Genomic DNA, 13,856 nt, shown 5'->3' on the forward strand with positions numbered 1-13,856 from the left:
CCCAGCTGTGACAGAGACTGTAATTCCTGTATTGGACTGAACAGCCACCTGAGAACTCACTTTTAGAGTGGAAGCAAGTCTTCCTCGATTTCGAGGGGCTGCCTCTGGTGATGACTGGAGCAGTGGTTAATCACGCCCATCCACCACGTGACCCCGCGGCCCAATCCGCTCACTAGAGCAGCTGTCAATCACACGCAACCGCAGCCAGCCATGTCCAAGCACAAGGAGGTGCAATTCATCAGTTCCAACACCAGCAGCAGAGTGGCGCAGCGGAAGCGTGCTGGGCCCATAACCCAGAGGTCGATGGATCGAAACCATCCTCTGCTAAAGGCAACTTTTAATGTGGTTGCAGCCAACACTTGCACTGCAACTAATCCCAGCCTTGACAAGGATGCATCTCTAAAATCATTCTCTTTCAATTAATTTGAGGAGCTTTGGCTGATAGAGCACACTCATAAAATATGAGCTTGATATTAAAAGTCTTATTGTTTCCTCTTCTTTTACTAAATAAGTTTGCTGATCTGCAAGCAAATCGGAATATGATGCTGTGGCAATAACTGGGATCTGGCTCAAAGGGCAGGCGTGGGCCGTTAAAATAGCTGGATATCGGGTGTACATGAATGGTAGCAGTTGGGGTGGCAGTATTGGTTAAGGACAATGTTAGTGTTGACGAGAGAGGATGTCCTGTAAATATTGCAGGATACAGGCTGTTGGGCCTTCGGCCGCCGGAGGAAGACAGTGTTCCAAGATCAGGCCTTCAAATCTGGCACCAAGCTCATGGTATACAGGGCTGTAGTGATATCCGGCCTCCTGGGTGGCTCAGAGACATGGACCATATACAGCAATCACCTCAAATCGCTGGAGAAATACCACAACATCCTGCAAATCCCCTGGGAGGATAGACGCTTCAACGTCAGTGCTCTCGATCAAGCCAACATCCCCAGCATCGAAGCACTGACCACACTCGACCAGCTCCATTGGGCGGGCCACATTGTCCGCATTCTCGACACAAGACTCCCAAAACAAGCGCTCTACTAGGAATCCTACACGGCAAGTGAGCCGCAGGTGGGCAGAGGGAACGTTTCAAGGACATCCTCAAAGCCTCCTTGATAAAGTGCAACATCCCCACCAACACCTGGGAATCTCTTGCCAAAGAGCGCCCTAAGTGGAGGAAGAGCATCCGGGAGGGCGCTGAGCACCTCGAGTCTCGCCGCCGAGAACATGCAGAAAACAAGCGCAGGCAGCGGAAGGAGCGTGCGGCAAACCAGACTCCCCACCCACCCTTTCCTTTAACCACTGTCTGCCCCAGCTGTGACAGAGACTGTAATTCCTGTATTGGACTGAACAGCCACCTGAGAACTCACTTTTAGAGTGGAAGCAAGTCTTCCTCGATTTCGAGGGGCTGCCTCTGGTGATGACTGGAGCAGTGGTTAATCACGCCCATCCACCACGTGACCCCGCGGCCCAATCCGCTCACTAGAGCAGCTGTCAATCACACGCAACCGCAGCCAGCCATGTCCAAGCACAAGGAGGTGCAATTCATCAGTTCCAACACCAGCAGCAGAGTGGCGCAGCGGAAGCGTGCTGGGCCCATAACCCAGAGGTCGATGGATCGAAACCATCCTCTGCTAAAGGCAACTTTTAATGTGGTTGCAGCCAACACTTGCACTGCAACTAATCCCAGCCTTGACAAGGATGCATCTCCAAAATCATTCTCTTTCAATTAATTTGAGGAGCTTTGGCTGAGAGAGCACACTCATAAAATATGAGCTTGATATTAAAAGTCTTATTGTTTCCTCTTCTTTTACTAAATAAGTTTGCTTATCTGCAAGCAAATCGGATTATGATGCTGTGGCAATAATTGGGATCTGGCTCAAAGGGCAGGCGTGGGCCGTAAATATAGCTGGATATCGGGTGTACATGAATGGTAGCAGTTGAGGTGGCAGTATTGGTTAAGGACAATGTTAGTGTAGACGAGAGAGGATGTCCTGTAAATATTGCAGGATACAGGCTGTTGGGCCTTCGGCCGCCGGAGGAAGACAGTGTTCCAAGATCAGGCCTTCAAATCTGGCACCAAGCTCATGGTATACAGGGCTACAGTGATATCCGGCCTCCTGGGTGGCTCAGAGACATGGACCATATACAGCAATCACCTCAAATCGCTGGAGAAATACCACAACATCCTGCAAATCCCCTGGGAGGATAGACGCTTCAACGTCAGTGCTCTCGATCAAGCCAACATCCCCAGCATCGAAGCACTGACCACACTCGACCAGCTCCATTGGGCGGGCCACATTGTCCGCATTCTCGACACAAGACTCCCAAAACAAGCGCTCTACTAGGAATCCTACACGGCAAGTGAGCCGCAGGTGGGCAGAGGGAACGTTTGAAGGACATCCTCAAAGCCTCCTTGATAAAGTGCAACATCCCCACCGACACCTGGGAATCTCTTGCCAAAGAGCGCCCTAAGTGGAGGAAGAGCATCCGGGAGGGCGCTGAGCACCTCGAGTCTCGCCGCCGAGAACATGCAGAAAACAAGCGCAGGCAGCAGAAGGAGCGTGCGGCAAACCAGACTCCCCACCCACCCTTTCCTTTAACCACTGTCTGCCCCAGCTGTGACAGAGACTGTAATTCCTGTATTGGACTGAACAGCCACCTGAGAACTCACTTTTAGAGTGGAAGCAAGTCTTCCTCGATTTCGAGGGGCTGCCTCTGGTGATGACTGGAGCAGTGGTTAATCACGCCCATCCACCACGTGACCCCGCGGCCCAATCCGCTCACTAGAGCAGCTGTCAATCACACGCAACCGCAGCCAGCCATGTCCAAGCACAAGGAGGTGCAATTCATCAGTTCCAACACCAGCAGCAGAGTGGCGCAGCGGAAGCGTGCTGGGCCCATAACCCAGAGGTCGATGGATCGAAACCATCCTCTGCTAAAGGCAACTTTTAATGTGGTTGCAGCCAACACTTGCACTGCAACTAATCCCAGCCTTGACAAGGATGCATCTCTAAAATCATTCTCTTTCAATTAATTTGAGGAGCTTTGGCTGATAGAGCACACTCATAAAATATGAGCTTGATATTAAAAGTCTTATTGTTTCCTCTTCTTTTACTAAATAAGTTTGCTGATCTGCAAGCAAATCGGAATATGATGCTGTGGCAATAACTGGGATCTGGCTCAAAGGGCAGGCGTGGGCCGTTAAAATAGCTGGATATCGGGTGTACATGAATGGTAGCAGTTGGGGTGGCAGTATTGGTTAAGGACAATGTTAGTGTTGACGAGAGAGGATGTCCTGTAAATATTGCAGGATACAGGCTGTTGGGCCTTCGGCCGCCGGAGGAAGACAGTGTTCCAAGATCAGGCCTTCAAATCTGGCACCAAGCTCATGGTATACAGGGCTGTAGTGATATCCGGCCTCCTGGGTGGCTCAGAGACATGGACCATATACAGCAATCACCTCAAATCGCTGGAGAAATACCACAACATCCTGCAAATCCCCTGGGAGGATAGACGCTTCAACGTCAGTGCTCTCGATCAAGCCAACATCCCCAGCATCGAAGCACTGACCACACTCGACCAGCTCCATTGGGCGGGCCACATTGTCCGCATTCTCGACACAAGACTCCCAAAACAAGCGCTCTACTAGGAATCCTACACGGCAAGTGAGCCGCAGGTGGGCAGAGGGAACGTTTCAAGGACATCCTCAAAGCCTCCTTGATAAAGTGCAACATCCCCACCAACACCTGGGAATCTCTTGCCAAAGAGCGCCCTAAGTGGAGGAAGAGCATCCGGGAGGGCGCTGAGCACCTCGAGTCTCGCCGCCGAGAACATGCAGAAAACAAGCGCAGGCAGCGGAAGGAGCGTGCGGCAAACCAGACTCCCCACCCACCCTTTCCTTTAACCACTGTCTGCCCCAGCTGTGACAGAGACTGTAATTCCTGTATTGGACTGAACAGCCACCTGAGAACTCACTTTTAGAGTGGAAGCAAGTCTTCCTCGATTTCGAGGGGCTGCCTCTGGTGATGACTGGAGCAGTGGTTAATCACGCCCATCCACCACGTGACCCCGCGGCCCAATCCGCTCACTAGAGCAGCTGTCAATCACACGCAACCGCAGCCAGCCATGTCCAAGCACAAGGAGGTGCAATTCATCAGTTCCAACACCAGCAGCAGAGTGGCGCAGCGGAAGCGTGCTGGGCCCATAACCCAGAGGTCGATGGATCGAAACCATCCTCTGCTAAAGGCAACTTTTAATGTGGTTGCAGCCAACACTTGCACTGCAACTAATCCCAGCCTTGACAAGGATGCATCTCTAAAATCATTCTCTTTCAATTAATTTGAGGAGCTTTGGCTGATAGAGCACACTCATAAAATATGAGCTTGATATTAAAAGTCTTATTGTTTCCTCTTCTTTTACTAAATAAGTTTGCTGATCTGCAAGCAAATCGGAATATGATGCTGTGGCAATAACTTGGATCTGGCTCAAAGGGCAGGCGTGGGCCGTTAAAATAGCTGGATATCGGGTGTACATGAATGGTAGCAGTTGGGGTGGCAGTATTGGTTAAGGACAATGTTAGTGTTGACGAGAGAGGATGTCCTGTAAATATTGCAGGATACAGGCTGTTGGGCCTTCGGCCGCCGGAGGAAGACAGTGTTCCAAGATCAGGCCTTCAAATCTGGCACCAAGCTCATGGTATACAGGGCTGTAGTGATATCCGGCCTCCTGGGTGGCTCAGAGACATGGACCATATACAGCAATCACCTCAAATCGCTGGAGAAATACCACAACATCCTGCAAATCCCCTGGGAGGATAGACGCTTCAACGTCAGTGCTCTCGATCAAGCCAACATCCCCAGCATCGAAGCACTGACCACACTCGACCAGCTCCATTGGGCGGGCCACATTGTCCGCATTCTCGACACAAGACTCCCAAAACAAGCGCTCTACTAGGAATCCTACACGGCAAGTGAGCCGCAGGTGGGCAGAGGGAACGTTTCAAGGACATCCTCAAAGCCTCCTTGATAAAGTGCAACATCCCCACCAACACCTGGGAATCTCTTGCCAAAGAGCGCCCTAAGTGGAGGAAGAGCATCCGGGAGGGCGCTGAGCACCTCGAGTCTCGCCGCCGAGAACATGCAGAAAACAAGCGCAGGCAGCGGAAGGAGCGTGCGGCAAACCAGACTCCCCACCCACCCTTTCCTTTAACCACTGTCTGCCCCAGCTGTGACAGAGACTGTAATTCCTGTATTGGACTGAACAGCCACCTGAGAACTCACTTTTAGAGTGGAAGCAAGTCTTCCTCGATTTCGAGGGGCTGCCTCTGGTGATGACTGGAGCAGTGGTTAATCACGCCCATCCACCACGTGACCCCGCGGCCCAATCCGCTCACTAGAGCAGCTGTCAATCACACGCAACCGCAGCCAGCCATGTCCAAGCACAAGGAGGTGCAATTCATCAGTTCCAACACCAGCAGCAGAGTGGCGCAGCGGAAGCGTGCTGGGCCCATAACCCAGAGGTCGATGGATCGAAACCATCCTCTGCTAAAGGCAACTTTTAATGTGGTTGCAGCCAACACTTGCACTGCAACTAATCCCAGCCTTGACAAGGATGCATCTCCAAAATCATTCTCTTTCAATTAATTTGAGGAGCTTTGGCTGAGAGAGCACACTCATAAAATATGAGCTTGATATTAAAAGTCTTATTGTTTCCTCTTCTTTTACTAAATAAGTTTGCTTATCTGCAAGCAAATCGGATTATGATGCTGTGGCAATAATTGGGATCTGGCTCAAAGGGCAGGCGTGGGCCGTAAATATAGCTGGATATCGGGTGTACATGAATGGTAGCAGTTGAGGTGGCAGTATTGGTTAAGGACAATGTTAGTGTAGACGAGAGAGGATGTCCTGTAAATATTGCAGGATACAGGCTGTTGGGCCTTCGGCCGCCGGAGGAAGACAGTGTTCCAAGATCAGGCCTTCAAATCTGGCACCAAGCTCATGGTATACAGGGCTGTAGTGATATCCGGCCTCCTGGGTGGCTCAGAGACATGGACCATATACAGCAATCACCTCAAATCGCTGGAGAAATACCACAACATCCTGCAAATCCCCTGGGAGGATAGACGCTTCAACGTCAGTGCTCTCGATCAAGCCAACATCCCCAGCATCGAAGCACTGACCACACTCGACCAGCTCCATTGGGCGGGCCACATTGTCCGCATTCTCGACACAAGACTCCCAAAACAAGCGCTCTACTAGGAATCCTACACGGCAAGTGAGCCGCAGGTGGGCAGAGGGAACGTTTGAAGGACATCCTCAAAGCCTCCTTGATAAAGTGCAACATCCCCACCGACACCTGGGAATCTCTTGCCAAAGAGCGCCCTAAGTGGAGGAAGAGCATCCGGGAGGGCGCTGAGCACCTCGAGTCTCGCCGCCGAGAACATGCAGAAAACAAGCGCAGGCAGCGGAAGGAGCGTGCGGCAAACCAGACTCCCCACCCACCCTTTCCTTTAACCACTGTCTGCCCCAGCTGTGACAGAGACTGTAATTCCTGTATTGGACTGAACAGCCACCTGAGAACTCACTTTTAGAGTGGAAGCAAGTCTTCCTCGATTTCGAGGGGCTGCCTCTGGTGATGACTGGAGCAGTGGTTAATCACGCCCATCCACCACGTGACCCCGCGGCCCAATCCGCTCACTCGAGCAGCTGTCAATCACACGCAACCGCAGCCAGCCATGTCCAAGCACAAGGAGGTGCAATTCATCAGTTCCAACACCAGGAGCAGAGTGGCGCAGCGGAAGCGTGCTGGGCCCATAACCCAGAGGTCGATGGATCGAAACCATCCTCTGCTAAAGGCAACTTTTAATGTGGTTGCAGCCAACACTTGCACTGCAACTAATCCCAGCCTTGACAAGGATGCATCTCTAAAATCATTCTCTTTCAATTAATTTGAGGAGCTTTGGCTGATAGAGCACACTCATAAAATATGAGCTTGATATTAAAAGTCTTATTGTTTCCTCTTCTTTTACTAAATAAGTTTGCTGATCTGCAAGCAAATCGGAATATGATGCTGTGGCAATAATTGGGATCTGGCTCAAAGGGCAGGCGTGGGCCGTTAAAATAGCTGGATATCGGGTGTACATGAATGGTAGCAGTTGGGGTGGCAGTATTGGTTGAGGACAATGTTAGTGTTGACGAGAGAGGATGTCCTGTAAATATTGCAGGATACAGGCTGTTGGGCCTTCGGCCGCCGGAGGAAGACAGTGTTCCAAGATCAGGCCTTCAAATCTGGCACCAAGCTCATGGTATACAGGGCTGCAGTGATATCCGGCCTCCTGGGTGGCTCAGAGACATGGACCATATACAGCAATCACCTCAAATCGCTGGAGAAATACCACAACATCCTGCAAATCCCCTGGGAGGATAGACGCTTCAACGTCAGTGCTCTCGATCAAGCCAACATCCCCAGCATCGAAGCACTGACCACACTCGACCAGCTCCATTGGGCGGGCCACATTGTCCGCATTCTCGACACAAGACTCCCAAAACAAGCGCTCTACTAGGAATCCTACACGGCAAGTGAGCCGCAGGTGGGCAGAGGGAACGTTTCAAGGACATCCTCAAAGCCTCCTTGATAAAGTGCAACATCCCCACCGACACCTGGGAATCTCTTGCCAAAGAGCGCCCTAAGTGGAGGAAGAGCATCCGGGAGGGCGCTGAGCACCTCGAGTCTCGCCGCCGAGAACATGCAGAAAACAAGCGCAGGCAGCGGAAGGAGCGTGCGGCAAACCAGACTCCCCACCCACCCTTTCCTTTAACCACTGTCTGCCCCAGCTGTGACAGAGACTGTAATTCCTGTATTGGACTGAACAGCCACCTGAGAACTCACTTTTAGAGTGGAAGCAAGTCTTCCTCGATTTCGAGGGGCTGCCTCTGGTGATGACTGGAGCAGTGGTTAATCACGCCCATCCACCACGTGACCCCGCGGCCCAATCCGCTCACTAGAGCAGCTGTCAATCACACGCAACCGCAGCCAGCCATGTCCAAGCACAAGGAGGTGCAATTCATCAGTTCCAACACCAGCAGCAGAGTGGCGCAGCGGAAGTGTGGGGGGGGAACATAACCCAGAGGTCGATGGATCGAAACCATCCTCTGCTAAAGGCAACTTTTAATGTGGTTGCAGCCAACACTTGCACTGCAACTAATCCCAGCCTTGACAAGGATGCATCTCTAAAATCATTCTCTTTCAATTAATTTGAGGAGCTTTGGCTGATAGAGCACACTCATAAAATATGAGCTTGATATTAAAAGTCTTATTGTTTCCTCTTCTTTTACTAAATAAGTTTGCTGATCTGCAAGCAAATCGGATTATGATGCTGTGGCAATAACTTGGATCTGGCTCAAAGGGCAGGCGTGGGCCGTTAAAATAGCTGGATATCGGGTGTACATGAATGGTAGCAGTTGGGGTGGCAGTATTGGTTAAGGACAATGTTAGTGTTGACGAGAGAGGATGTCCTGTAAATATTGCAGGATACAGGCTGTTGGGCCTTCGGCCGCCGGAGGAAGACAGTGTTCCAAGATCAGGCCTTCAAATCTGGCACCAAGCTCATGGTATACAGGGCTGTAGTGATATCCGGCCTCCTGGGTGGCTCAGAGACATGGACCATATACAGCAATCACCTCAAATCGCTGGAGAAATACCACAACATCCTGCAAATCCCCTGGGAGGATAGACGCTTCAACGTCAGTGCTCTCGATCAAGCCAACATCCCCAGCATCGAAGCACTGACCACACTCGACCAGCTCCATTGGGCGGGCCACATTGTCTGCATTCTCGACACAAGACTCCCAAAACAAGCGCTCTACTAGGAATCCTACACGGCAAGTGAGCCGCAGGTGGGCAGAGGGAACGTTTCAAGGACATCCTCAAAGCCTCCTTGATAAAGTGCAACATCCCCACCGACACCTGGGAATCTCTTGCCAAAGAGCGCCCTAAGTGGAGGAAGAGCATCCGGGAGGGCGCTGAGCACCTCGAGTCTCGCCGCCGAGAACATGCAGAAAACAAGCGCAGGCAGCGGAAGGAGCGTGCGGCAAACCAGACTCCCCACCCACCCTTTCCTTTAACCACTGTCTGCCCCAGCTGTGACAGAGACTGTAATTCCTGTATTGGACTGAACAGCCACCTGAGAACTCACTTTTAGAGTGGAAGCAAGTCTTCCTCGATTTCGAGGGGCTGCCTCTGGTGATGACTGGAGCAGTGGTTAATCACGCCCATCCACCACGTGACCCCGCGGCCCAATCCGCTCACTAGAGCAGCTGTCAATCACACGCAACCGCAGCCAGCCATGTCCCAGCACAAGGAGGTGCAATTCATCAGTTCCAACACCAGGAGCAGAGTGGCGCAGCGGAAGCGTGCTGGGCCCATAACCCAGAGGTCGATGGATCGAAACCATCCTCTGCTAAAGGCAACTTTTAATGTGGTTGCAGCCAACACTTGCACTGCAACTAATCCCAGCCTTGACAAGGATGCATCTCTCAAATCATTCTCTTTCAATTAATTTGAGGAGCTTTGGCTGATAGAGCACACTCATAAAATATGAGCTTGATATTAAAAGTCTTATTGTTTCCTCTTCTTTTACTAAATAAGTTTGCTGATCTGCAAGCAAATCGGAATATGATGCTGTGGCAATAACTTGGATCTGGCTCAAAGGGCAGGCGTGGGCCGTAAATATAGCTGGATATCGGGTGTACATGAATGGTAGCAGTTGGGGTGGCAGTATTGGTTGAGGACAATGTTAGTGTTGACGAGAGAGGATGTCCTGTAAATATTGCAGGATACAGGCTGTTGGGCCTTCGGCCGCCGGAGGAAGACAGTGTTCCAAGATCAGGCCTTCAAATCTGGCACCAAGCTCATGGTATACAGGGCTGCAGTGATATCCGGCCTCCTGGGTGGCTCAGAGACATGGACCATATACAGCAATCACCTCAAATCGCTGGAGAAATACCACAACATCCTGCAAATCCCCTGGGAGGATAGACGCTTCAACGTCAGTGCTCTCGATCAAGCCAACATCCCCAGCATCGAAGCACTGACCACACTCGACCAGCTCCATTGGGCGGGCCACATTGTCCGCATTCTCGACACAAGACTCCCAAAACAAGCGCTCTACTAGGAATCCTACACGGCAAGTGAGCCGCAGGTGGGCAGAGGGAACGTTTCAAGGACATCCTCAAAGCCTCCTTGATAAAGTGCAACATCCCCACCGACACCTGGGAATCTCTTGCCAAAGAGCGCCCTAAGTGGAGGAAGAGCATCCGGGAGGGCGCTGAGCACCTCGAGTCTCGCCGCCGAGAACATGCAGAAAACAAGCGCAGGCAGCGGAAGGAGCGTGCGGCAAACCAGACTCCCCACCCACCCTTTCCTTTAACCACTGTCTGCCCCAGCTGTGACAGAGACTGTAATTCCTGTATTGGACTGAACAGCCACCTGAGAACTCACTTTTAGAGTGGAAGCAAGTCTTCCTCGATTTCGAGGGGCTGCCTCTGGTGATGACTGGAGCAGTGGTTAATCACGCCCATCCACCACGTGACCCCGCGGCCCAATCCGCTCACTAGAGCAGCTGTCAATCACACGCAACCGCAGCCAGCCATGTCCAAGCACAAGGAGGTGCAATTCATCAGTTCCAACACCAGCAGCAGAGTGGCGCAGCGGAAGTGTGGGGGGGGAACATAACCCAGAGGTCGATGGATCGAAACCATCCTCTGCTAAAGGCAACTTTTAATGTGGTTGCAGCCAACACTTGCACTGCAACTAATCCCAGCCTTGACAAGGATGCATCTCTAAAATCATTCTCTTTCAATTAATTTGAGGAGCTTTGGCTGATAGAGCACACTCATAAAATATGAGCTTGATATTAAAAGTCTTATTGTTTCCTCTTCTTTTACTAAATAAGTTTGCTGATCTGCAAGCAAATCGGATTATGATGCTGTGGCAATAACTTGGATCTGGCTCAAAGGGCAGGCGTGGGCCGTTAAAATAGCTGGATATCGGGTGTACATGAATGGTAGCAGTTGGGGTGGCAGTATTGGTTAAGGACAATGTTAGTGTTGACGAGAGAGGATGTCCTGTAAATATTGCAGGATACAGGCTGTTGGGCCTTCGGCCGCCGGAGGAAGACAGTGTTCCAAGATCAGGCCTTCAAATCTGGCACCAAGCTCATGGTATACAGGGCTGTAGTGATATCCGGCCTCCTGGGTGGCTCAGAGACATGGACCATATACAGCAATCACCTCAAATCGCTGGAGAAATACCACAACATCCTGCAAATCCCCTGGGAGGATAGACGCTTCAACGTCAGTGCTCTCGATCAAGCCAACATCCCCAGCATCGAAGCACTGACCACACTCGACCAGCTCCATTGGGCGGGCCACATTGTCCGCATTCTCGACACAAGACTCCCACGGAATCCTACACGGCAAGTGAGCCGCAGGTGGGCAGAGGGAACGTTTGAAGGACATCCTCAAAGCCTCCTTGATAAAGTGCAACATCCCCACCGACACCTGGGAATCTCTTGCCAAAGAGCGCCCTAAGTGGAGGAAGAGCATCCGGGAGGGCGCTGAGCACCTCGAGTCTCGCCGCCGAGAACAAGCGCAGGCAGCGGAAGGAGCGTGCGGCAAACCAGACTCCCCACCCACCCTTTCCTTTAACCACTGTCTGCCCCAGCTGTGACAGAGACTGTAATTCCTGTATTGGACTGAACAGCCACCTGAGAACTCACTTTTAGAGTGGAAGCAAGTCTTCCTCGATTTCGAGGGACTGCCTCTGGTGATGACTGGAGCAGTGGTTAATCACGCCCATCCACCACGTGACCCCGCGGCCCAATCCGCTCACTAGAGCAGCTGTCAATCACACGCAACCGCAGCCAGCCATGTCCCAGCACAAGGAGGTGCAATTCATCAGTTCCAACACCAGCAGCAGAGTGGCGCAGCGGAAGCGTGCTGGGCCCATAACCCAGAGGTCGATGGATCGAAACCATCCTCTGCTAAAGACAACTTTTAATGTGGTTGCAGCCAACACTTGCCCTGCAACTAATCCCAGCCTTGACAAGGATGCATCTCCAAAATCATTCTCTTTCGATTAATTTGAGGAGCTTTGGCTGATAGAGCACACTCATAAAATATGAGCTTGATATTAAAAGTCTTATTGTTTCCTCTTCTTTTACTAAATAAGTTTTGCTGATCTGCAAGCAAATCGGAATATGATGCTGTGGCAATAACTTGGATCTGGCTCAAAGGGCAGGCGTGGGCCGTAAATATAGCTGGATATCGGGTGTACATGAATGGTAGCAGTTGGGGTGGCAGTATTGGTTAAGGACAATGTTAGTGTTGACGAGAGAGGATGTCCTGTAAATATTGCAGGATACAGGCTGTTGGGCCTTCGGCCGCCAGAGGAAGACAGTGTTCCAAGATCAGGCCTTCAAATCTGGCACCAAGCTCATGGTATACAGGGCTGTAGTGATATCCGGCCTCCTGGGTGGCTCAGAGACATGGACCATATACAGCAATCACCTCAAATCGCTGGAGAAATACCACAACATCCTGCAAATCCCCTGGGAGGATAGACGCTTCAACGTCAGTGCTCTCGATCAAGCCAACATCCCCAGCATCGAAGCACTGACCACACTCGACCAGCTCCATTGGGCGGGCCACATTGTCTGCATTCTCGACACAAGACTCCCAAAACAAGCGCTCTACTAGGAATCCTACACGGCAAGTGAGCCGCAGGTGGGCAGAGGGAACGTTTCAAGGACATCCTCAAAGCCTCCTTGATAAAGTGCAACATCCCCACCGACACCTGGGAATCTCTTGCCAAAGAGCGCCCTAAGTGGAGGAAGAGCATCCGGGAGGGCGCTGAGCACCTCGAGTCTCGCCGCCGAGAACATGCAGAAAACAAGCGCAGGCAGCGGAAGGAGCGTGCGGCAAACCAGACTCCCCACCCACCCTTTCCTTTAACCACTGTCTGCCCCAGCTGTGACAGAGACTGTAATTCCTGTATTGGACTGAACAGCCACCTGAGAACTCACTTTTAGAGTGGAAGCAAGTCTTCCTCGATTTCGAGGGGCTGCCTCTGGTGATGACTGGAGCAGTGGTTAATCACGCCCATCCACCACGTGACCCCGCGGCCCAATCCGCTCACTAGAGCAGCTGTCAATCACACGCAACCGCAGCCAGCCATGTCCCAGCACAAGGAGGTGCAATTCATCAGTTCCAACACCAGGAGCAGAGTGGCGCAGCGGAAGCGTGCTGGGCCCATAACCCAGAGGTCGATGGATCGAAACCATCCTCTGCTAAAGGCAACTTTTAATGTGGTTGCAGCCAACACTTGCACTGCAACTAATCCCAGCCTTGACAAGGATGCATCTCTCAAATCATTCTCTTTCAATTAATTTGAGGAGCTTTGGCTGATAGAGCACACTCATAAAATATGAGCTTGATATTAAAAGTCTTATTGTTTCCTCTTCTTTTACTAAATAAGTTTGCTGATCTGCAAGCAAATCGGAATATGATGCTGTGGCAATAACTTGGATCTGGCTCAAAGGGCAGGCGTGGGCCGTAAATATAGCTGGATATCGGGTGTACATGAATGGTAGCAGTTGGGGTGGCAGTATTGGTTGAGGACAATGTTAGTGTTGACGAGAGAGGATGTCCTGTAAATATTGCAGGATACAGGCTGTTGGGCCTTCGGCCGCCGGAGGAAGACAGTGTTCCAAGATCAGGCCTTCAAATCTGGCACCAAGCTCATGGTATACAGGGCTGCAGTGATATCCGGCCTCCTGGGTGGCTCAGAGACATGGACCATAT

General features: G+C 51.5%; 9 non-coding genes across 9 annotated transcripts; all 9 read left to right on the forward strand.

Annotated features, from left to right (window-relative positions):
* Nucleotides 1-255: 255 nt before the first annotated feature.
* Nucleotides 256-327, forward strand: trnam-cau (transfer RNA methionine (anticodon CAU)). The gene has a single exon. It is a non-coding gene; the product is annotated as a tRNA-Met (tRNA).
* A 1,232-nt stretch (nucleotides 328-1,559) lies between these two features.
* trnam-cau (transfer RNA methionine (anticodon CAU)) lies at nucleotides 1,560-1,631 on the forward strand. The gene has a single exon. It is a non-coding gene; the product is annotated as a tRNA-Met (tRNA).
* A 1,232-nt stretch (nucleotides 1,632-2,863) lies between these two features.
* On the forward strand, nucleotides 2,864-2,935 carry trnam-cau (transfer RNA methionine (anticodon CAU)). The gene has a single exon. It is a non-coding gene; the product is annotated as a tRNA-Met (tRNA).
* Nucleotides 2,936-4,167: 1,232 nt separating this feature from the next.
* Nucleotides 4,168-4,239, forward strand: trnam-cau (transfer RNA methionine (anticodon CAU)). The gene has a single exon. It is a non-coding gene; the product is annotated as a tRNA-Met (tRNA).
* Nucleotides 4,240-5,471: 1,232 nt separating this feature from the next.
* trnam-cau (transfer RNA methionine (anticodon CAU)) lies at nucleotides 5,472-5,543 on the forward strand. Its single transcript has one exon. It is a non-coding gene; the product is annotated as a tRNA-Met (tRNA).
* A 1,232-nt stretch (nucleotides 5,544-6,775) lies between these two features.
* trnam-cau (transfer RNA methionine (anticodon CAU)) lies at nucleotides 6,776-6,847 on the forward strand. The gene has a single exon. It is a non-coding gene; the product is annotated as a tRNA-Met (tRNA).
* A 2,538-nt stretch (nucleotides 6,848-9,385) lies between these two features.
* On the forward strand, nucleotides 9,386-9,457 carry trnam-cau (transfer RNA methionine (anticodon CAU)). The gene has a single exon. It is a non-coding gene; the product is annotated as a tRNA-Met (tRNA).
* Nucleotides 9,458-11,968: 2,511 nt separating this feature from the next.
* Nucleotides 11,969-12,040, forward strand: trnam-cau (transfer RNA methionine (anticodon CAU)). The gene has a single exon. It is a non-coding gene; the product is annotated as a tRNA-Met (tRNA).
* Nucleotides 12,041-13,273: 1,233 nt separating this feature from the next.
* Nucleotides 13,274-13,345, forward strand: trnam-cau (transfer RNA methionine (anticodon CAU)). The gene has a single exon. It is a non-coding gene; the product is annotated as a tRNA-Met (tRNA).
* The last annotated feature ends 511 nt before the right edge of the window (nucleotides 13,346-13,856 follow it).

Source organism: Pristiophorus japonicus, unplaced genomic scaffold (assembly GCF_044704955.1).
Source record: "Pristiophorus japonicus isolate sPriJap1 unplaced genomic scaffold, sPriJap1.hap1 HAP1_SCAFFOLD_539, whole genome shotgun sequence".
Taxonomy (NCBI): domain Eukaryota; kingdom Metazoa; phylum Chordata; class Chondrichthyes; family Pristiophoridae; genus Pristiophorus; species Pristiophorus japonicus.